Source organism: Suricata suricatta, chromosome 15 (genome assembly GCF_006229205.1).
Source record: "Suricata suricatta isolate VVHF042 chromosome 15, meerkat_22Aug2017_6uvM2_HiC, whole genome shotgun sequence".
Lineage (NCBI taxonomy): Eukaryota > Metazoa > Chordata > Mammalia > Carnivora > Herpestidae > Suricata > Suricata suricatta.
This window is the reverse complement of record NC_043714.1, coordinates 50798221-50812057: the sequence shown is the minus strand read 5'-3', so window position 1 is coordinate 50812057 and position 13837 is coordinate 50798221.

The window sequence follows — 13837 nt, the reverse complement described above, 5'->3', positions numbered from 1 at the left end:
TTTTTTTTTTAAGTTTAAGAGAAAACGAGTGGGTGAGGGGCAGAGAGAGAGGGAGAAAGAGAATCTCAAGCAGGCCCTCTGCTGTCAGCACAGAGCCCACCTCCAGGCTTGATCTTACCAACTATGAGATCATGCCCTGAGCAGAAATCAAGACATCTAACTGACTGAACCACTCAGGAGCCCCCCAGGAAGCTTTTTATATTGATTACTGTTTTTCCAAAATATATTTTTAAGATTTTTTTTTACCAAATCTTTAGACTGTACTAACCAGAAAACGGCATGCAATATTTAGTATATAATATGGTTACTCCTACTGTGGCATGTTTAATTTTTCTAATTAACTCATAGTAACCATATATAGTCCTTTTCAGATTATAGTAGTCCCATTCAGATATCCTTACTTCCTTTACATCTAGTCTTCTTATAAGAAGTTAACTGTACATTAACTTATATATGTTACATATACTATGCATATATAAGTTAACTATATGTGTAACTATACATATATGTATGAAACAAGTATATATGAATATGAAATACACATATCCATATATAATTCACATTCCAGTTGTGATACTGAATATTAAAAATGTGTGGATAACTTTTCTATGTATTTCACCGTCAGTAACCAAAATCAAACAACTTGTTCAAGCTCATTATTTACGTTAAATTGCATTCATTTAATTTGGTAAATTTGGGAAATTGATCATTTAACAAATTGATCATTTGGCTAATCGGTTTTAGGAAAATTGATGTTTCAACAAAAAGCCTACTTTCCTGCCATATAATGCCTAAATTTCTTAAAAAGCCAAGCAATGTAATTTGCATATATAAATTTTTACTCAACTCCTGTTGAATAAATGAGCACCTTTAACATTCCTCCCTTTAAAGGTGTTTATTTATGGGACACCTGCCTGGCTGAGTCAGTAGAGCATGTGACTCTCGATCTCAGGTTGTGAGTTCAAGGCCCCATGTTGGATGTGGAGTCTATTGAAAAAATAAAATAAAAATAAAAATAAATAAATAAATAAAATTCTTATTTAGATGATAAATCAATGTCTTGCAAAAGAACCCACCAGTGATATTTTTTTGTTTATTTATTTATTTTGAGGTAGAGGGAGGAAGGGCAGAAAGAGAGGGAGAGAGAGAATCCCAAGCAGGTTCCACACTGCCAGCATGAAGCCTGACATGGGGCTAGAACCCACAAATGTAAGATCATGACCTGAGCCAACATCAGGAGTTGGAAGCTCAACCGACTGAGCCACCCAGGCTCCCCTCACCAGTGATATTTTTTATCTTAAAATATTAATGTAAGTGTATGAGATAACATGACAATAAATAATTATAACTAGATGGAAATTTATATAACCAGAAAGTCAACTTAGAACCAGAAAAAGTGACTATGTAGTTTATAAAACTAATGACTTAAATTGCATTCATCTTTAGAATATTTAAACCTTTACAATACAGATTCATCATGGACTAAAGATGACTTTTGGTCACTAAATCCCATGTTTATTTTGCAAGTTAAAAAAAATTCCAGTCCTAAGAAAACCCCACTAATAGGGCCAGGATCATGGGCATATGAAATGTTCAGTCCCATAGGTCCAATGCTTCATTTAATCCTCTGCTGTCACCATTGTGAAGTCCTTAATAATTTTGGAATGAGGGAGTCCTCATTTTCATTTTGCCTGGTCCTGCCTGCCTTGATGGTGAAAAAAGAGTCAGATAATAAACTTCATGATCCTTACACTGAAAGCCAATTAGAAAGTGATAGGGAGTTAGTAAGAACTCTTGCGGACCTAGAAGGAATAAAGGGTTTACTATGAATTCACCTTACTTGGAAAATGAGCTGTGTGAGAGAGCCTGATTTTGAATCTAGAACTAATTATGGGACATGAACAAAATGAGGTACCTACAAGAATAAGTTTGTTCTCTTAGAATATTCAATCCTGTAGGCTGTAGGAATAGGGCACTAGTTTTTTTTAAGCTCTGTCTCCACAAAAATTACATTCTTAATGAAGATAGTCAATAGACAAGATAAGTGAGTAAAATATATAGTATGTTAGAAAGTGATACATGCTGGAGAGAGAAAAATGACGAGGGAAGTATCATGTGTGGGGGTGGACTGAGTATGATGAAGTTCAGGTAGAAGGGTTAGGAGACTGTCACAGAGAAGGTGAATGTCGAGTAAAGATCTGAAGGTCTGAAGGGAATTGGCTAGCCACGTGGAAATCTGCGAGAAGAGCATTCCAGTCATTTTAGAACACATGCCAATGCCCTGAGGAGGGAGTGTGTTTTGATGTGAAAGGAGCAGAAAAGCCAAAGTAGTATAAGATATGAAGTCCGGGAAGTAATGAGAGGTAGGGCAGGTCATGCAGGATCATGTATTTGACTTTGAGTTAGACTAGAACCCACTGTAGGATATTGAGCTAAAATATTAAAGAAACACCCAGATGCTATTTAGTTGCACTAGGGCAAGAGCAGACACAAGGACATCAATTCAGAGGTGAATGCAAAGAATCCAGGCAAGAATAATGGGTATCTTGGACCAAGTAGTGCAAAGTGGCCAGGTTGTGGGTATATTTGAGAGCTGAGTCTGTAGGATTTGGTGACAAGGAGTATATAGGGTAAGCGAAAAAAGGAGGGGCAAGCATGACTGCAAGCGTTTGGCGTGCAACATCTAGAAGTATGGAGGTCATTAAGAGGTGGTGAAGAATGTGGCAAGAGTAGATTTGAAGAGTATATCAAGAGCTCACCTTTGTAAATATCAAGTTGGAGACCTATTAGATTTCCCAGTGAGATGTAACATAGGCAGTTTGGTTTTTGAATCCGAAGTTCAGGGAAAACTTTAGGTTGGAGATACGAATCTGATAAACATGAGCATGTATTTTAAAAATAAGGAGGCCAAATGTGATCATCTAGAGGATAGAATACAGATGAAAAAATGAAAAGATCTAAAGACCACCCTTGTGACACTCCAATATTTAGTAGTAGGAAAGATGAGGGAAAATCACGCAAAACTGACTGAGAGTGGTCCAAGAAATGGCAGAGAAATCGGGTAAGAGGATTGCCTGGGAAGCCATGTGGAAGTATTTAAGGAGGAAGTAAATAATTCCCCTGGGATTTAACACTGTGGAGCTTATTGGAAACTCCAAGATGAGCTGTAGTAAAATGGCAGGAGTGAAATCCTGATTGGAGCAGACTCCTGAAAAAATAGGCAGGGATACTCGGGGACCATCTTAGAATCAATCCACCACAATAAGATAGAAGAGTTGGCGAGTCAAAAGGCCAGGGGAGGAATAGTCCCTGCAGGTGGCCAATCAGACTAGTGGTCCCAGCAGTCTTGAAAGAGAGTGAAATCAGCGAGAATGATCATGTCTTTTCTCGAGCTACTTGGAGGTGCGCAGGTGCAGGCATGAAAGTCAGCAATTTGTGAAAGTTAGTAGTTTTTCTCACTGGTCTTTAAGGTGCTTGCCTACACTGGATGACACTTGACACTATCAGCAGCATTCTCTAATAAAAAGTCAGGAAACTAGAAAAATGTAAAGGGGTAAAGAGACTAAAACCTACTGATAGAACAAACCTTTGTACTCAAGCAAGCATGTGGGTCTTATTTTGTGTGTTAATGCCTTGAGGATTTTTGTTCTGTTGTTTGAAGTAGACAGTTCTTATGTGGGGAGCACTCTCTTTCCTCCGTTTTAAACATCATCCCAATTTCTCCTTTGTGAATAATCTTTTTCCTAGTTAAATGTAGTCTGGTAACCCAAGGTATGGATGTGTGTGGTGGGGGTAACACAGAGTATGTGATTCTCCCTGGAGCTTGAACCTTGAACAGAGGAACTTTGAGAGCGTGAATGCTGGAATTCATTCATTGCTTCGGAGGTGCCCTGACAGGGCTGTTTACAGGACTGTTCTGAGGTTCCCTCCTCCATGGCTTAGAAAGTGGCTTGGTTCCTTCCTGTTTTCACGTCCTGATTTGCCAGGCGTCCTGTGATAATACAAGCTTCAGGTATAAGTTTCCTTTTGCCTAAGTTTGCCAGTTAGTTGCTGTTGTTTGCACAACCACCTCCCTCCAAATTCTAATTAAGAAAAGATTTTTATTAGTAAATCATACTTTTGTGGCAAGGACAATACCCTGGAAAATGAGACTGGCCATTTTGAAAAATGCAGCATTGGATGAAATACTTTAATAAGGAAAGGTGAAGGACCACTGGGACAGTGCCCCCAGAGGGCTGAATCACTTGGCAATTCTTATTTTCCCAAAACCTTACATAGGAAATTTAAATACGGAAACTGTATTAACCCCAGTTTTTCTTAGGGACACAAAAGCTATTAAGCCTCCCTTCTCCAAATAGCTATCTACAGGCTAGGATAATCCTGACTGAGAAGACATTTTCTAGACAGAACTGAGAACAAATCAACATCTTATATGTCCTTTGCAAATGGTAATAACTGTTTTGAAGCAAACAAAAAACTTGCAGTCTTGACTTTATATTTTGAAACATTCCCTAGTATTTCCTGGCCAAGTGTGTGCTGATAATGAGCAATTCATATTACTTTGAAAATAGGTCAGCAATATAATGGTCATATTTAGTTTATCAACAAAGTATTTCTTGGGCACTTACTATCTGCCCAGCATTCTATTAGGTATATTAAACTCCAGTAAATTCAAATAAAATATTCTTTTAATTTATATTTTCACAAAGAAGGATTTATATACATACATACACACATATATATTCATGCATTTATTCAACAAATATTTATTAAGGATTCTTGATGATCAAAAATTGTTCTAGGTAATAGAAATATGTCAGTGAAGAAGACATACAAAGTCCTTGCACTCATGGAGCTTCCAGTCAAGTAAGAAAATTTCAACTGAGGTAACATCTAGAGCAATTATTTTAAATAAAGAACAAACATAGAATGATTAAGAACTGGAAAGATGTATGAGATTCAATTTCATTCGTTTGCATGGGGTTATCCAGTTTTCCCAACACCATTTATTGAAGAAAACATTCTTTCCCCATTCAGTATTCCTGAATCCCTAGTCCAATATTATTTGACTGTATATTCATGGGTTTACTTCAGGGCTCTCTGTTCCATTGATCTATGTGTCTGTTTTCAAGTTATTTCCATACTGTTTTTTGATTAGCATAACTTTGTAATATAGTTTGAAATCAAACCGTGTGAAGTTTCCAACTCTGTTCTTTCTCAAGATTGCTTTTGGCTATTTGGGGTCTTCTGTAGTTCATAAAAATTTTAAGATTGGTTTTTCTAGGTCTATGAGAAAGCTGTTGGAATTTTGATAGGGATTGCTTTGAATCTGTAGATGACTTTAGGTAGTATGTACATTTTAACAATATTAATTCTTCCAGTTTATGAGACCAAAATAAAATTCCATTTATTTATGTCTTTTCAAGTTCTTCAATCAATGTCTTATAATTTAGAGTGTACAGATCTTTCTCCTCCTTGGCTAAATTTATTCCAAAGTTTTCTATTGTTTTTGAAGCAATTATAAATGGGATTATTTTCTTTATTACTCTTTCAGATATTTCCTTATTTGTTTACAGAAATGTAACTGATTTTTATATGTTGATTTTGTTCCTAAACTTTACTGAATCTGCTTATTAGTTCTAATAGTTTTTTTTGGTGTGTGGAATATTCAGGGTTTTCTATATATAACATCATGTCATCTACAAATAGTGACAGCTTTGTTTCTTTCTTTCTGATTTTGATGCCTTTTCCCCCTTCTTTTTCTTGCTTAATAGCTCAGGCTAGGACTTCTAGTAATATGTTGTTATTACTGTTGTTTTAAGTTTATTCATTTGTTTTGAGAGAGAGAGAGGGTACATCAGTGCATATGATCAGGGGAGGGGCAGAGAGAGAGGGAGTGAGAGAAAATCCCAAGCAGGCACTGTACTGTCAGTGCAGCCCGACATGGGGCAAGATAAAGTAGGCTTTTAAAACCCAAAGAAACAGTTGTCAAGTTTTAAGTGGAGGTGGAGTGACCCGATTCATCTTTCAGAAAATGCACCATTCCTGCTTTGCAGTAAGGGATTAGGCTGGGGACAAGATTGGACATAAGACTGGTTAGTACGCTGTTGTAGTGATCTAGATTAGAAGTGATGAGGATGGAATTAGAAAAAAAGTATTGGAGAAAAAAGTATTGGAGGGGCACTTGGGTGGCTCAATCGGTTAAGTGTCTGACTCTTACTCTTGTCTCAGACCATGATCTTAAGGTTCGTGAGTTTGAGCCCTGCATTGGGCTCTTTGTTGACAGTGTGCAACCTTCTTGGGATTTTCTGTCTCCCTCTTTCTGCCCCTCACCTGCTTTCTCTCTCTCTCTCAAACATTTTTAAAAATTAAAAAAAAAAGAAAGGAAGTATTGGAATTGTTAAGAAATGGGCAGATGCCTGTATATAGGTTAAAGACAGCATTGTTATTTACCTTTGGAATTATATTTTGGAATGGATTGGTGGGGCAAGGGAAACCTATGATATCTTAAGTTTGGGGCATGAATACCTAGGTGGATGGTGGATCATTACTCTGATATAGAAAGGCTGGAGGAGGTTCAGTTTGCGGTCGGTGAGCCAGACCCCTGCTTTGTCCAACTTGAGTCTGAGCTACGGTTTAAGAGAAGGGTTGCTTGCAGGCTAAGAGCACAGGCTTTGGAGGCATCCCTCCAGGGCTCCATGCCTCACTCTGCTACTCAGTAGCCTAGAACCCTTGGGCCAAACTACTTAACATCTTTGTGCCTCAAGTCTCTTATTATGTAAAATGAGAATAAAACTTACTGAGAGTATTGTTTTGGGAAGTAAATGACTTAGTAAATGTAAAATGCTTATAATAGCACTTAGCATATAGTAAGCCCTCAACAAATGGTAACTATTCTTATAGACCAAGTGTACTGTCAAGTTAAGTCAACAAAGAAAACGTGGGGTTTACTCAGCCGCACAGAGATGGAATTTGAAGCCACAAGAGTGGCTAAGATCTCAGAGGGCTGATGCTTATGAACTCGGATGGGGAAAAAAAAAAACTACAGCTTTATTTTGCATTCCCTTCAATTATTAATGTAGATGACAAATCACATTAGTGTCATTGGTATCTGTGATATTTTTATATAATATTACAATTGTTGGAGATATCTTGAAACATAATTTATGCTCCTCACTACCTAAAGGAATTATTAGACCCACAACAACTTAATATACTCCTCCCGTCTCAGATGCTAGTGTAGTAGTTGTGTATTACTTGATGTGATGGGCCACACAGGCTACAGTGCAGTTTTTTAACAGACCATGTTTCCAGAGCAGTTTTAGGTTCACAAAGTAGAGCAGAAGGTACAAGGACTTCCCATATACCTCCTGTCGTCACATATGCAGAGACACCCCCATTATCAACATCCGCCACCAGAGTGGTACATTTGTTACAGCTGATGTACCTACACTGATACATTATCATCCAAAGTCCGTAATTTAGGGTTCACTCTTGGCCATGTACATTCTTTGGGTTTGGACAAATTTATATGACATGTATACACCAATATGGTTTTGTAAGACTGGTTTCACTGCCCTAAAAATCCTCTGTGCTCCTCCTGTTCATCCCTCCTTCCCCAGAACCCCTGACAACCACTGATCTTTTTACTGTCTCCATAGTTTTGCCTTTTCCAGAATATCACGTCTGAAATCTTACAGTATGTAGCTTTTTCAAATTGGTTTCTTTCACTTACTGATATGCATTTAAGTTTCATGTAGTAGTATGCCTTTAAGGTTTACTAAATAGCTCATTTCTTTTTAATGCTGAATAATATTTCTTGTCTGGGATGTATCACAGGTTATTTATCCATTCACCTGCTGAAGGACAACCTAATTGCTTCAAAGTTTGGGCAGTTATATATAAAGCTTCTATGAATATCCATGTGCGAGTTTTTATGTGGTTGTATTTTCAGCTCATTTGGGGGAATACCAAAAAGTGTGATTGCTGGATTGCATGGTTTAGAGTATGATTAGTTTCGTAAGAAACCATTAAACTGTCTTCCAAAGTGGCTGTACCATTTTGCATCCCTACCAGGAATGAATGAGGAGGGTTCCTGTTGCTCTACATCTTTCTCAGCATTTAGTGTGTTCTGGATTTTGGCCACTCTAATAAGTGTATAATGGCATCTCATTATCATTTTAATTTGCATATCCCTGATGATATATGATGTGGAGCATCTTGTCATATGCTTATTTGCTATTTGTAGATCTTCTTTGGTGGAGTCTCTGGCCCAGGTTTTAATTGTTTTTTTTGTTTTGTTTTGTTTTCTTATTGTTGAGTTTAAGAATTCTTTGTATATTTTGGATAACAGTCCTTAATCAGAAAAACATTTTGCAAATATTTTTTCCTGGTCTGTAGTTTGTCTTTTCAATTTCTTGACAGTGACTTTTGCAGAGCAGAGACTTTACATTGAATGGTGTCATGTTTATCAATTAGTTCTTTCATGGATCATGCCACCACAGAGTTTTATTTGTAAAAATTCTTAAGAATGGAACTTTTTTTATGCAAGAAAATCTCAAGATGAAAGCTGGGATACTTCTGAAATTTGGGGTTTTCATTTAACAAAATTCTTTTTTCTAACATACTATAAAATGGGAGAAACTCTAGTTCAGCCATATTCACTGAAAATGTTCAAGTTTTGTTTTTGGACCAGAGCAGAGGAAAGTGTTGGAGCAAGTGGTGGAGGGGCTGTGACCCCCAGTTGACCCACGAGTTAGACCCAGACAATCAGAGGCTCCACATCCTCTCCCCTGACCTTGGAATGCACACTCTGTCCACCATTTCCCACAGTGGGAACTATTTTCAGGAATGCAGCCTTGAGAGAGTGAGATGCCGTTGAGGCCATCTGGACTGTATACATGACTGAACCAAGTCAAGGTCTCTATATAAGCTTTTATGACCATGGCAGGTGGTGCAGAAATCAGCTTGTTTTTCTGCTGCCCAGGACAAGCCTTATATGTAAGTTCTTTGCTTATTAAAACTTCCACCTGCTCGTCCAGAATGGGCTGCCTCTTTCTTCCATCTCTAAGTGCCCTCGGTGGACAGGGGTTAGTTTCAGATGTTACCCAGAAGCTCCCAAGGTTACAAACCAGCAGAAACCTAGGAGAGATTCTCATGTCAAAGGTTCTCATTAAGGGTAGAATTATAAAAATATCTTAACATTTTGAAACAAGAAATGGAGGAATTGTCAGTCTCACTGTTCCCCTTGAGTATTTGGCTGGAAGAATTCTTATTTCGCTTTTGGAAATGAGCAAGGTTATTGACAGGTTAGAGGTTGTGAAAAGTTTTATCACTCTGTTTTTTGTAAACATTATTTCTTCAAACCAAACTTCAATTGGGAAAAAAAGCATGATTCTCCTTCCTGATTGCAGCAATACCTGGTAATATATCCAACACTCTTGCCTTAATGGAAAAGGAAGCACCTCATGATGTCATCCCTTTTTTTTTTAACACAGACATGCACTAAGAATTAAGACTTCTTAAAATCCTGAGAGAAGCTTTGCCAACAGCTGTAAAAGTTATCAACATTATCCTCTGATAATTACTCTGAATAATTAATTGCATTTAAAAATTTGTCAATAAAAATGTTCAAAATCAGAAGTTTTTTTTTTTTTTTTTTTTTACCAAATAGTTCACTGGCACTCCCAAAGAACAAGACCTAAATGCTTAACTGAATTAAGGACCTTTGGCTTTAATTTCTCTAAAAGCCAAAAAACTCCACCTTTGGAACAGTTTGAAACAAAAATGATTTATCCATAAGTTATCTCCCCTGGCAGTTATTTTACACCATATGGATGAGATAAAACTTTCATTTCAAGTCTATTGTGGCTTCTACTTAAAAAAAAAGTTATTAGGTTTCTAGGATTAGCAACTGATCAGGAAGGCTAGAATCAAGGCTGACACCCTCCAAACTTTGAAATGTTCAAGAAGGTGCTTTATCTTCAGATGACTGTCAATTTCTTCAAAAGGAGAAACCTATGGACAATTGGAAACTATTGATTCTTTCAAAAGTTACTTTTATCTTGATAGTATTAAAGCTGAACCACAGATCCATAATCCTTTTCTTTTCAATAAACTCTATTGAAGATATTGTCCTAGCCTGTGATCTTTGATCTTAGGACCAAATCTTATTATACTTGAAATGTAACTCAAAAGCCTTTGAGAATCCTGGTGTTCTTTGAGATAAGTTTCCTGGCCTTGCAAAGTGAGCTAAAGAAGTTTTAATTCCATTTGAAAAAAAAAGTATCTTAACTAATCAATATTTTCAGTACTTATAGCCATTAAAACAAAAATTTGAAATTGATGGAATGTCCAACATATCATATAGATATCATATGTAATATATATGTTTGATTAAACATCACCTGATAATTTAATGTTCTTATACAAGTTAAGAAATAAATAGCTTTTAAATTAGCATTTTAAAAATAAGATGTGATTTTAAGCCTACCTATTTTGAAATGCCTTGCCTGATTTTTTTGTTATTGAAGATGAATATCATACATTTATTTTGAAAGATATTTGTAACTAGACTTTAATATAGTTTCCTGTGTAATTCTTAGAATTTAGTTATGTCCACTTAAATATATTATTATGAGAAAGAATTGATAAGCTTCACTTGAGTGCCAAAATAACACATAGCAGTCAAGAACCCCTGAGACAGAGAAGAACATAGGCCACATGATTGGAGTTTGAGAAATTAGTAAAGACTGAGAGATAGCAGCCATGAGTTAAGAGAAAAGTAGGACAGTTTCACAACATGGAAATCAAGAGAAGAATGTGTCTAATGAAGGAGAGTGGTCATTTGCTACCAATATTGCCAAGAGATTATTAAGGTAGTAGTTTCTCTTGACTTTGACATGAATAGCTTCAGTGAAATGACAATTTCCATAACCCCAAATTGAGTGAGTGAATGGGAAGTAAGAGAAGACAGTAGGTATAGACAACTCAATTATGAAGCCTTCCTACAGGAGCGTCTGGGTGGTTCAGTCAGTTAAGCATTCAGCTCCTGATTTCGGCTCAAGTCATGATCATGATCTCACAGTCTGTGAGTTCGAACCCAGCACAGAGGTTGCTTGGGATTCTCTCTCTGTCCCTCCTCCTCTCACATTCTCTTTTTCTCTCAAAATGAAACAAACAATAAAAAACACTTTAAGAAGTCTTCCTTGCTTTGAAAATTGTTTTTAACATTCATTTATTTTTGAGAGAGAGACACACAGAGTATTAGCAGGGGAGGGCAGAGAGAGAGGGAGACATAGAATCAGAAGCAGGCTCCAGGCTCTGAGCTGTCAGCACAGAGCCTGACACAGGGCTCAAATCCACAAACTGAGATCATGACCTGACCTGAAGTCATCTGCTTAAGTGACTGAGCCACCCAAGAGCCCCAAGTCTTCCTTGCTTTGAATGTGAGCCAAGAAATGAGGCTGTTCCTTGAGGGAGGTCTGTGACCAAGACATGGTTTTTATAAAAGGTGCAAGTTACCAGGCCAAATTTCTGCTGTTAGGGTTGATGAATAGAGGGAGAAACTTCTGATGGAAAAGTCTGGAGAGGAATAACCTCAGGAAAGAAATCGAGAAAGAGAGAATGCTGGGATCCAGAACATAGGTGGAGCGAAGTGGACAAAGTCTGGATTCAGGCAGGTTTGGTGATGGGATGATACTGGGGTTTTGTACAATTGCTGGTGTTTGTTTGGAAAGCAGGAAGTAGTGTTGTTACTGTGGGAGAAGAGTGTGAAACAGGCAATTGGGGGAGTGGGAAGTGTGTGCTAGGGAAGTACAGTAGAATTCTGGCGTAGTGAAAAGTGTTCATTTGAGAATTGTGACCGTTATTTCTTTTCAAGATTTTATTTTGAAAAGTCTCAAGGCTCATACTCATCCCTTAGATTAACATCGTCCATCATTGTTTCCATATTAAGTGCGTGTACTTCTGTTATTGTTGTTGAACCCTTCGAAAGTTAGTTATGAAGTAACACTTCATCCCTAAATACTTCAACGTGGAACAAAGTCATTCTTCCTAAATACAAATGTAATATTCAGGAAACTTAAAATACTGATATTATAGCCCGTGTTTAAAAATTTTCAAGCATCCTAATAATATTCTTTATAATTTTGTTTAATAAGACTGACACATTGCTTTAAAGACAAATATCTCTCTAAGGGCACCTGGGTGGCTCAGTTGTGTAAGATCTGACCTTTGATTTTAACTCAGTCATGATCTCAGTTTGTGTGTTCAAGCTCTGCATCAGGCTGTGTGCTAACAGCTTGGAGCCTACTTGGGATTCTCTCTCTCCCTCTCTCTCTGACCTCCCCTCCCCTGCTATTTCTCTCTCTAAGTGAATAAATAAATGTAATTAAAAAATTAAAAAAATAATAAATGCAAATATCTCCTTATTCTCTTTTTAACATAAAACAATTCTTGACATTCATTTCTTTCCTTTTTTCCTTTTTCTATTCTATAGCCTTTCATTATTTCGTGACATTAACATTTTTGACCAGCCCAGGCCAACTTGAGAATGCTGTGGTCATTATTTTAGAATAGGACTTATCAGAAGGTTGTGTAATTTTCTTCAACATGAAGTTCAGGTGATAAGGTGCATGGAGGGAGTAAGGTCTCAGGGTAGTTATATTAAAGCAAAACTACGTGTAATGGGGGGGAAAGGGTGAGAAAAGTTAAGGTTAATTGTAAGGGAGTTCTAGTGATAAATCATCAACTCTAAATGGGTAAAAGGAGGGAATGAGACCATGAAGGGAGTGAGGATAATAGTAAAGGGGTAGTTGGGTAACTGGAGGTCTCTACAAAGTTTCCATATTGTGAAAAAACTGGGTCAGGAACATAGGAACCATAGCTGATCGGTGAATACATCTGTGCATTTTCACTACCTAGGTTTGCCGGAAGTGTTTATGCATGAGATAAAATCTGGGAGATAGATCCCATACACACAACTGTTTCCTAAGCCTCATTGCTAGAAGTACTGCATGTATTATATGTAAGGACTTGCAAAGTCCTTTGCCATAACTTGGACTTTATGTTATACCTCCTAAGAGGAACTCTTGTGATTCTGATTTTTTATATTTTCAGCATCCCTAGCAGAAAGGAATCATGTTGATGATAGGCACCTGTCATATAGAACTTTTCAAGTGATTAATGAAATCACTAAGCACATTAATGGTAGACGCAAGAAGAGAACCAGAGTGGGCACTCACATGCTATATTAGCCAAACGGAACGCTCCTCAAATTACACACTCCATATTGCTATCCAAATCACCTGCACGTGGGAAAGACTGGGGCTTCGTGGACTTGACATTATTTTGTCAAAGCCCAATTTGGATGTAAGTAGCTGCCTAGAAAGGATAAATTCTTAAAGATGTGCCCTCAACAAATAATTTTGGATTAGGAAGGTTTACAGTAACTGAAAGCCATTTATTATCACTCGGTTCTGGTGATCACAGGCACAAAGCCAGAGCATTTATGAAGGCCCTGAGTACTGGCACCAGCTCTTGTACTCAGCGTTGTTTTATGAGCAGCATTGCACCCCGAGTGCAGCATCCATCTGCCTTCATTAACTGGCATTCTTTACCACCATCATCATCAGCCAACATTCATTGAGTGTCTACAGGGTTTTGGCACTATATAATGTTCTGTTTATACTTCCTTTTTTTAAACACTGACGTAGTATGAAAAAGGAAGATATGAGTGTTATTCCCTTCTAAAAGGACTCTGTGAAAGAGGAGCACAATGACAGGGTAATAAGACACTAGAGATTTTCTTTCACTTTTTATTATGAATTTACTGTCC